An 11,600-nucleotide genomic window follows, 5' to 3' on the forward strand; every position below is an offset into this window, starting at 1 on the left:
ATTTTATTTAAGGGGTACTGTGGGCCAAGCATTGTGTGGAGATGGACAATAATAGCCAAGTGAGACCTGAAAATCCTACAGCTGTGGTTTTGCATCGGTAGCCGCCTATTTTAGTCTTGATAGGCAGGTGTGTCATTTAGACCACAAGGTGGCAGGCGACCGCAACTGTGCCTTCAGTGCAGCGCTGGGAGGTTGCTTTGGAATCTGAATCACCAGTAAAGAGAAGCTTGCTTTGGCAGAAAGAGGTAGTGTTTGGGGGAAGCTGTTTCAGTGCTGTCTTGCCAAAGATCGCTTTTTATCCAATTTTGCTGCTGGCTCGAGTGATGTCAAGTGGTTTGCCCGTGTTCACACGCCTTGTGATTGTTTAACCTGGATTCCACCATGAAATGTTAGTAGCTCCTGGCCTTTCTGTTTCCCTTTGAGGCCAGAAAGCAAACAGATGGGTTTTCTATATAGCCTTGGTGATTTTCTGGCACTAAAACATTACTGTTTTTCAGCGAGGGCTCTCTGCCAACCCCTTCCCTCGTGCTTTCAATTAACTCCAGAATGTGTTCTCCAGTGTCACCCATGGACTCTGGGAAAACCTGAAGACTAACTACAAGGTAGAGGCAGAGCCTGTGGATAAAAGCATGCAGATGGTGGTGGCTCTTCCTACCTGCCAGCCCCCTCCTCTCATCTTGTAGGATTGAATGGCCCCTGCCAACCAATAATCATTAATTAGCAGCTCAGGGATCAGTGCCAGGGAGTGCCCTGGAAAAGAAGGGCCTTCAAGAAACAGTCTAGTTAAGAAAAAACCAAAGATCTACCCTGAGTCCATAATGCCAAATCTTATGTAAGCGGGAAATCACTACGTCCAGGTTGAATTCTAAGGGTGACAGAGGGGCGATGGAGGAAGGCCGAAGTGACCCAGAGGTAGGTTTGTGGAGCAGGGGAGAAGTGAGACCAGTCAGGGCACCGTGAAGAGGTTTTATGGGAAAATAAACGTCATGATGTTGGGTTGTGAAACTGACATCAGAATTATTCTTTTGAGTAAAGCTAGGGAAAATGAATGTTGGCTATTAAAAGTGCCTGGGGAGGTCACTTGGGGTGGGTGCATGGTGAGGGGCAGGGAGAGCCCCAGCTGGACTCCTGCATGGGCACATCACTGGACGAAAGTTTGAGGGAAATCTTGGCCCATCTTCCAGCGTTGGTGTCCAGGCCCATAGCTCACCAGCCCATCACCACCATTACCAGCAAAACAGGCTCCAGAAGCCTTGTAAAGGGATTTTGGAAGCTAACAGCTGAAGACACGTCTTCCTAATTTAACAAACTTCCGGGTATGGACACAAATCCCCTTTTCCCTGAAAAAATAGTACCAATAGCAACTTTAGGTCTCTGACTCTTTTGAAGCCCTACTCTTCTAATTTAGTAGAATTTTCAGAAGCAGCTACACATATGCCATTATTAAATGCTGAGGGACCAAAGATGGTTTATGGGTTTTGTGTGTGTGTGTGTTTTTGGGTTTTTTTTTTTGATGATGTTTTTTTGGAAGGATACACCCTCTAGCCCTGAAGACATGAGGACCCACTAGAACATTCCATACATGAGTGCCTGGCATGGGCCTCTAGTAGGGCAGTGTGGGACCATCGTGCCTAGGAAACCCCCATTTCTATCCGTGTCTTAAGGAACCAGGCCTGCTGTACTAGGATACAGGCCCACCTGTGCCTAAGTGCTTCTCCAAGTTTTGGGAATGCAGCCGGTAGTAGTCCCATAGCAATGAGGGGTCATGGGCTCCTATCTCTTCAGCTTTAATGCCGAACCTTTAGAAAGGAGTGATCAATCCTTTCACTTCTTAGATCTGGGAGAAGTGAGATGGGAGAAAAGAACCTTGCTGATAGAACTAATTAAGACAATGTTTCAAAGCCCCCAGATGAGAGACTGGCTCTCAATTCTGGGACAATAGTTTTGGCTACGTTTCCAATGAATGTAACACACTCGTTGCTCTCAGAGGCAGGATCAGTGATCTAGGTGAGAGATGGCGTTCTGCTTAGGCTTTCAGAACAAGGACTTGGTCTTACCATGCTGTGGAAGGAAGCTGGTGGTCTGTGGGCAAGTAGGTGACTGGGCTGGGGGTGGGAGCATAAGTAAAATCCTCCTGCCTCAACTCTCCCTCCCCAACTTTGCCTCAGACTGGCATTCATTTCCCCAGAACCAAGGCCATCTCTAACAGGTTTTCTGCCTCTAACTTTGCTTCATTTCCAACCACTCTCCATGCCACAGCCAAGATTATTTTTTGGAAACAAATACGAACAAGGTATTCATTCCCCAGCTTAGAGTCCTTCAAAAGCTCCGTATTGCCTTCTAGAGTCTTCCAGAATCTAAACAAATGCCAGACTCCTTTCATGGCCTAACAGGTTCATCACAACTTTGCATCTGCTTACGAAAACAAGGCTCCAAATTCCAGAACCCTGCTACCCTAGCTCAGGTTCTATCTCAGCTCCAGCTTTTGTGCTTGCAGTATTCATTTTCCAGAGAAACTGCCACCCCACCCCAGCCCCACTTGGGGCTCTTATTCATTCTTCATGATTTAGATGAAATACCACTTCTAAGAAGCCTCTCCTGACAAAACCACTCCTACTTCAGAGTCAGGTGCGTTGCCCTCCAGTTAGTGCCCGCAGGTCTGGGTTTAGCAGGCTGTGTGGGAACTGCATGGACACCTGTGTGTTTGCTCGCTGTCACAGCCCCACTCTGGGGGCCTAGCTCAGTCATTCACGTGCAGTAGCTTCTCTGCAACTGTTAGCTGTAGGAATGACGTCCTGTGAAGAGGTGTCCCTGAGATGTTGTCCCCTTCTATGGAAAGAACACTCGTGCAAAAAAGAAAAGAAAATCAGCAGATCTAAACTGGGAATGCAAAAGTGACCGAGACGCATACTTGCTATAGCGGTTCTACTAGAATTAGGAAAGACAGACCTAGAAACGTACACTAAGCGGTAGGTGGCTTAGTGGTGATAGCCGAGTTTTATTTGTGGGAAGAAGGGGAGCAAATAGTATCCAGGGGAAGTCTTCCCATAGTGGGTCTCTGTGACCATCTGAATTTAATCTTAACAGTTTGGACTGAGACAGCATGAAGCAATAACGGTGGCTCGCCAAGGAGTATGTATTATTTTTATTCTTTAATTTATTTTTCCAGCTTTACTGAGGTATAATTGACATCCAATGAAGTGCATCTGTTTAGAGTGTACAATCTAATAAATTCTGACATATATATACATATATATATTTATATATCCATGAAATCAAGATAATGAACATATCCATCATTCAAAAAGTTTCCTTCTTAGTTTGTAATCCCTCACCCCATCCCCACTGCCAGGCCAAAACAAGGCTCTGCTTTCCGTCAGGAGGGATTAGTTTGCATTTTCTAGAGTTTGATAAAAATGGAATTACACTGTATTCACTTTTTATAGTCTGGCTCCTTTTACCTAGAATCGTTGTTTTCAGATTCATTAGTGAGGTTGCATTTACCGTATAGTAGCACCTTTTTATTGCTGGGTGGTATTCCACTGTATGGATACACCAGTTTTTTATTCATTTACCTGTCGGTGGGCATTTGGGTTGTTTCCAGTTGGGGCTATTGTGACTAAAGCTGCTGTGAACATTCCTGCACAAGTTTTTGTGCAGGCACATATTTTCATTTCTCTTGGGTATATACCTAGGAATGGAGTTGCTGGATCACGTGGTAACTCTATGGGTAACATTTTGATGAACTGCCACTGTTTACTAAGGTAGCTGTATCGTTTTACATTCCCACCAGCAGTGTGTGTGTTTCAGTTGCTTCGTATTTCCACCAGTGGTTTCTTCAGTCATTTTTATTTTAGCCACTCCAATAGGTGTGACAAGTTTGGATTTTATCCTTTGGATGACAGTGAGCCAATTAACAGTATAAAGGTGAGGACTGATATGAGCAGGAGTGCTGGCTGCTTGGCAAATACTTACCCCCTCCCCCCACTGCAGGAAACAGTAACCTGAATTTGGGTCTGTGCAGTGACCACACTGGGGCACCGAGTGGTCATGGGTAAACCACTCAGTCAATAGTGACCACAATACACATTCAGCCTGCTAACGGGAAAGGGAGGGGGAAAATCCATCATTTGATTGCTCAGTTTTAGAAAGGGAAACTAGGACAGAATGAGGGCATTAAGGGAGAGAAATGAAAGGAATTGTTTAAAAAAAGTTACAGCCCATAGAAAGCCTGGAGCCCATTTCTATTTAAAAGTGCTTTATTGGAAGCCCGTGATAAATGCATGGCACAAATCCAAAAGAACAGCCACTGAAAAATAAGCCCTGCATGGTTTACTGACATATCAAAGAGGCCATTGTGAAGAAAAGGGCATCTTTAAAAATAAGTAAATATTAAATGGGAGAGGATACCTAAGCTGAAGGAATAAGGAGACCTTAAAAGGGAGCAAAATTGGCGAAAGCTACGAATCAGATGACAAAAAAATTCTAAGGAGTGCCAGCAAGAAATGTCAAAGTAAATAGTTGTAGTTTATTTAAGTGCATGAAAGGCAGGAGATCAGTTTGAGAATCTAGGGGCATCAATTCATTAATGTGCAGAAAGTGTACTGAGGGGACAAGCAGTCAACTGACTCTGACATCTTTGCCTCCATCACACAGAGATTTCCCTTTCCATTAAAGTAAAAACAACAAACAAACAAACAAAAAACCCACAACTTTTTATTATGGAAAATTTCAAACATTATCAAATGAACACAAGAATCTGATAAATCGCCATCTACCCACCACTGAGCTTTACCAGGCATCAATGTTGCTCCTGTTACGTCGACCCCTCTCACCCCCAACCTATTATTATTTTTAAGTCAGGTTTGAGATCTAATTTGCATGCAGTAAAATTCATTCTTTTTAGGAATACGGTTCTGAGTTGTGATAAACAGATAAGAGTTGTGTAACCACCACCACAGCAGAGCTATAGAACTTTTCCATCACCCTAAAAAGTTCCCCACGCTGCCCCTTTGTGGTCAGTATTCTGGTAACCCATTTTTGGTCTGTCATTTTGCTGTTTTCAGAATATTAGATAAATGGAACCATGCAGTATGCCCTCTTTTGTGTCTGGTTTCTTTCGCTCCACATGTCTTGAGACGCATCCATGATGTTGCATGTATCCCTAGTTTGTTCCCTTTCGTTGCTGAGCAGTAATCCATTACATGGCTGTACTACAGTTTATTCATTTTGATTTTTTAAATACATTTTGGGTAAAATTGACATTGAAATACACAAATCTTAACACTACCCTTTCGGCAAATGGACACAACCATGTAACTCAACCCCTGAGCAAGAGAAAACAGCCCCTGACATCCAGGAACTGGCCTGAGCCTTACCTCTGGGTCTCGGCATGTTTGAGGTTGGCCTGGTGCTCACAGCGAGGCCTGTCATTTTCCTGTTAGACATAAACGACGTCATCGACATCAGAAAAAGGTCACGTTGTGACTCTGATAATGTAGACAAAAAAATCAAGACAACGTTAGAAACCATCCCGGCTCTCCCAGCTAATATGAGTGACTGCTGCTTTTCCACCTGTCGTAGTTCTAGCCACTGTCATTCCTCCCTCCTTCGAAGGAAGATTTTTTGATGATCACAGAATCACCCTGCTTCCTGACAGCAGCCAATCCAGAGCAAAGCCCTGCTTCCTTAACACCTCCCCCAAATCACCTAACACAAACCCAAATCCTAAAATACTGTGTTTTGCCAAGTATAATGCACAGTTTTTGCCCAAATTTGAGGGAAAAATAAGGACATGCATTATACATGGGTAGTACTAATTCTGTATCTATACAAATGTTTCTAATTCTTTTATTTATGCTTATGAGTTAAAAGTGTAACTCTAGAAATCAATAACGATATCCTTATGCAAAATAATGCCCTGGAATATGATAAGCAGTTTTGTTGAACTTAATATGGAACTTGCAACAACGAAGAGTTCTTGGCCTTTTATTATGTGTAAATATCATAAATGTATTACCGGTACATAAAATTTCTTGTACCTTGTGTCTGTTCCTCTATTTTGTAATTATTTGTTAGATAAAATTTTTTGTACCATAATATGTAAAAAAAAATAAATGCTAGGGACGGCCATTAGCTCAGTTGGTTAGAGCACAGTGCTCTTGAAAACAAAGTTGCTGGTTCGATCCCTATGTGGGCCACTGTGACCTGCGCCCTCCACAACTAGATTGAAACAACTGTGTGACTTGGGGCTGATGGGTACTGGAAAACAACACTTAAATAAATAAAAGTTAAAAAATAATAATAAAATAAATGCTAAAATTCCTTTATAATACAAAAAACAAGTACCTAAATGTAAACAGTAACAATTTGAATTGAAAAGTTAAAACGAAAAATTTTTTCCCTGAAAGTGTGGGCCAAAAATGTGGGTGCACATTGTACACAGGAGTGCATTATACACGACAAAATATGGTAAGTCATTCTTAACATCTTACTGGGACTCGATGCTTCACACTCCTTGCAATATGTTCTCCATTGCAAGGAGCAAAAAACCCAACCTTGTTCAACTACAGGCATATTCTTGGGTTTTGGCTGGAGGAAACTGACACCCTATCAAGACACAGGACATTTCACTTCCCATAAAATTCTCTCATGTCTCTTCCCAGTTCGTCCATCCACTATCACAGATGAACATATGTGTTGTTTGGCTATGGTGAATAAAGCTGCAGTGAACATTTTATACAAGTGTTTTTGTGACGTGTTTTCATTTTTCCTAGGTGTATTACTTTCCTATTGCTGCTGTTACAAATAAGTACAGACTTAGCGGCCTAAAGCCATACAAATTTACAGTTTTTGTGGTTAGAAGTCCAAAATGTGTCGGCATGGCTGCATTCGCCTGGCAGCTTTTGGGAGAATCTGTTTCCTTGCCTTTTCTAGAAGCCACCTGCATTCCATGGCCCCTTTCTCCGTCTTAAAGCCAGCAGGGTAGCATCTTTAAATCTCTCTCTGACCTCTATTTTCATCATATCTCTGTCTCTGACTCTCCTGTCTCCCTCTTTCCCTTATCAGAGCCCTTCTGATTGCACTGGGCCCACCCAGATCACACAGGATAATAGTCTCCCCATCTTGAGACCCTTAATCACATCTGCAAAGACCCTTTTCCCATGTAAGGTAACGTATTCACAGGTTCTGGGGATTACAATGGACATCTTTGGGGGTCCATTATTCTGCCTACTATGCTGGGTAAATACCCCCAGGAGTGAAATTACTTGGTTATTAGGTAGATATATGTTTAACTTTAGTAGACAGTCAAACAGTTCTCTAAAGTGTTTGCACTATTTTATATTCTCAACAGCAATGTATGAGAGTTCCAGTTACTCAACATCCTCACCAACATTTGATGCTGTCAGTCTTTCTAAGTTTAGCCGTATCCAATAGAGATGTCGTGATGTCTTGTTTTAGTTTTTTAATTTGCATTTCACTGATTACCAATAATGTTGAGCATTTTTTTCTTCAGCTTATTGGCCATTTGTATATTTTCCTTTGTAACGTGTCTGTTCAACTACTTTGCCCAGTTTTAAATTGAGTTGTCTTTTTATTATTAAATGACAGGAGTTATTTATATATACTGGATACCAGTCCTCTATCGGTAATATGTTTTATGAATACTTTCTTACAGTCTGTGGCTTTTTATCCATTTTCTTAAAGGTATTGTGATGAGCAGAGTTTTTAAATTTTGATGAAGTTTAATTTATCATATTTTTCTTTTATTATTACCACTTTCTGGGTCCTGCTATAATAAGAAATCCCTACCTACCCCCAGGGCCAAAAATATTCCGCGATTTTTTTTCTAAAAGTTTTATGGTTTTACATTTAGGTTTATGATCCATCTCAAATTAATTTTTGTGTATACTGTAAGGTAGGGGTCAAGGTTCATTATTTTTCATATGAATACAAATTTGTTCCAGCATTTTTGTTGAAATATTTTCCTTTCCCCATTGATTTGCTTTGGCACTTTTATCGAAAATCAGTTGATTGTACAAGTGTGGATTGATTTCTGGACTCTATTCTATATCATTTCTTGTCTATACTAAGATCAAAATCACAGTCTTGATTACTGTGACTTTAGAGTGTTAAAGTCAGGTGAGTCCTCCAGCTTTTCCTTTTCTTCCAAGATTGTTTTGGCTATTCTTGGGTCTTTTACATTTCTATGTAAATTTTAGAATCTATGTAAAATTTCTATGTAAATTTTACATTTCTATGTGAATTTTAAAATTTCTATGTCAATTACTAAGGAAAAAAAGCTTGCCATGATTTTTTAATGGGATGGCTTTGAATATAGATCAATTTTGGGGAGACTTCTTAACACTATCAAGTATCAAGTAACATGGTACATCTCTCCATTTATCTAGCTCTTCTTTGATATCTCTCAACAATGTTTTATAATTTTTAGTGCAAAGTGTTGTTTAACTTCTTACTAAATATTGTTATGGTATTTTAAGTGGAATTGTTTAATTTTACTTTCTACTTGTTTTCTGCTGGGGTATTAAAATAATTGATTTTTAGACTTCTTAATTGAAATGTAATGAATAAACAATAAAATGCACAGATCTTAGATATTCAGTGAGTTTTGACAATTGCATACTCCTGTATAACTACTGCCCAAATCAAGAGAAAAAAACATTTTCATCCCACCAGAATATTTTCTTCTGCCCTTTTCCAGCTAATTCCTTCCTCAACCCTCCTACAACCACTTATCAGATTTCTAGATTAGTTCGATCTATATTTAGATTTTATATAAATGGATTTATATAGTATATATATACATATATATATATTCTAAAAAGATTTTTTTATTGTAGAAGGGGAACAGGCCTTTATTGGGGAACAGTGTGTATTGGAGAAGGGGAACAGGCCTTTATTGGGGAACAGTGTACTTCCAGGACTTTTTTCCAAGTTAAGTTGTTGTCCTTTCAGTCTTAGTTGTGGAGGGCGCAGCTCAGCTCCAGGTCCAGTTGCCGTTACTAGTTGCAGGGGGCACAGCGCTCCAACCAACTGAGCCATCTGGGAACTCAGTGGCAGCTCAGCTCAAGGTGCTGTGTTCAACCTTAGTTGCAGGGGGCACAGCCCACCATCCCTTGTGGGACTCGAGGAATTGAACCAGCAACCTTGTGGTTGAGAGCCCACTGGCCCATGTGGGAATCGAACCGGCAGCCTTCGGCGTTAGGAGCATGGAGCTCTAACCGCCTGAGCCACCGGGCCGGCCTATATATTTTTTATGACTAGCTTTTTTCACTTATAGTGTTTTTGGGTTTATCTGTAGTGGTATATGTATCAGTAGTTTTTTATTTTATTGTTGAGTTTTACTTCATTTATTCCATAATAAACCACTATTTATCCATTTCCTATTCCAGTTTGGGGCTATTATGAGTAAGGCTGCCATAAATATTCTTGTGCAAGTATTTTGTGAACATTTGTCTTCACTTTTTCTGGGTAAATACTTAGGAGCGGAATTGCTGGGTCATAGACTAGGCCTGTCTTTAACTTAATAAGAAATTTCCAAATAGTTCATTAGAGTGGTTGTTTCACTGTACAACCATTACACAACCACTGTATCCCCATCATAGCCAGCACTTGCTGTTGTCTTTTTTATTTCACTCATTCTAGTGTGTGTGAAGTATCTCATTGCAGTTTTAATTTACAGTTACCTAATAACTAATGATCTTAAGCACGTTTTAATGTGCTTGTTGGACATTTTTATATCTTATTTTGTAAAGCATCTGTTTAATTATATTTTCCTTTTCTTTTGTTTTAAACAACAGAAATTTGGAGGCTGGCAGTTCAAGATCAAGGTATAAGTGGGATGGTTTCTTCTGAGGCCTCTCTCCTTGGCTTGTGGATGGCCGTCTTCTCCCTGTGTCTTCACATGGTCTCCCCTCTGTGTGTGTCTGTTTTCCCTTTTAAAAAATATATTCCTTAAATTTTTAAATTTTATTATAAATTTAAAAATATATTTTGGATACCAGTCATCTGAGATTACATATATATATATATATATATATATATATATATATATATGTATGTATATATATATATATATTTAATGTTTTCTAGCCTTTTCTATTTTCTTAATGGTGTCTTTTGATGAGCAGACTATGACTTAATGAAATCCATTCATCAAGTTTTTCCTTTTATGGTTTGTGCTTTTTGTGGCCTCTGAAAATTTTTTGCCTATTCTAAGATATTCTGTACTTTCTTCTAGAAGCTTTATGTGTCTTGGTTTTACACTTAGGTCTATGATCCCTTCAGATTAAGTTTTGTGTGATACAGAGGTCATGGTTCATTTTTAACCAATGTTTTTAATAAAAATATAGCCACTTATTGTGAAATTCAATAAAGAATTTTATAGTGAACACTTACATTCCCACCACCTGGACTCTAGTATTAGCATTTTCCTATACCACTTTTATCACTTATCTCTTCACTATCCATCCATATATCCATCCACTAATACATCTTATTTTTTAAATACATGTCCAAATAAATTGCAGACAGTAGTACTCTACCCCCTAAATACTTCAGCATGGATATTTGGATATTATCAATTTATAGATCAATATTATTCACACACATGAAATACACAAATCTTAAGTATACTGTCACACTGTGTTGTGACAATGAGACCTGTGTAACCCAAACTTCTATTAAAATATAGAACTTTACTATCTTTCTAGAAAGTTCCCTCATTCCTTTCCATTTAAGCCCCCCTCCATACTCACAAAGCAACCATTGTTCTGCATGTTCCAGGACTTCACATAATGGAATTATATAGCACGACTCTTTTGTGTAAGGCTTTTTCACTCAACATACTGTTTTGGGGATCCATCCATGTGGATATACAAGTATGTGTATCAGTAGTGTGTTCCTTTGGGTGGATGAAAAATATCCTTTGGGTGGGTGAGTAATATTCTACTGTATAGCTATACCACAGTTAGTTTATCTATCCTTCTATTGATGGTTACCTGGGATGTTGCCAACTTTTGGCTTTATTAACAGTCTTACACAAGTTTTTTGTGGACATATATTTTCAATTCCCTTAGGCAAATACTTAGAAGTGGAATTGTTGGGTCATAGGATAGGTATATTTTTACCTTTTTGAGAACTTGTCAAGCAGCTTTCAAAAGTGGTTGTATCATTTTACATTTTCACCAACAATGTATGAGAGTTACAGTCGCTCCACATTCTCCCAACACCTGATGTTGTCAGTCTCTTACATTTCTTTATTTTAAAATTTAGCCATTCTAGTGTATTTCATGTGGTTTTAATTTGCATTTCTCTGATGACTAAAGAGGTTCAACACTTTTTAAGGTGTTTATCGGCCATTCCTTATATCTTTTTCTATGAAGTATCTGTTAAATATTTTGCCCAATTTTTTTAAAAATTAAATTTTTATGTCAACTATACTTCCACAAAGCTGGAAAAAAATAAAATTGAAAACTCAAAAAAAGCAATTGTTTAATTTTGATATATTTGTAGATTTGAATGCAATTGAAAGAAAGAATAGAGAGAGGCTGTGTACCATTTACCAAGTTTCTCCTAAT

Source organism: Rhinolophus hipposideros, assembly GCF_964194185.1.
Source record: "Rhinolophus hipposideros genome assembly, chromosome: 3".
Classification (NCBI taxonomy): domain Eukaryota; kingdom Metazoa; phylum Chordata; class Mammalia; order Chiroptera; family Rhinolophidae; genus Rhinolophus; species Rhinolophus hipposideros.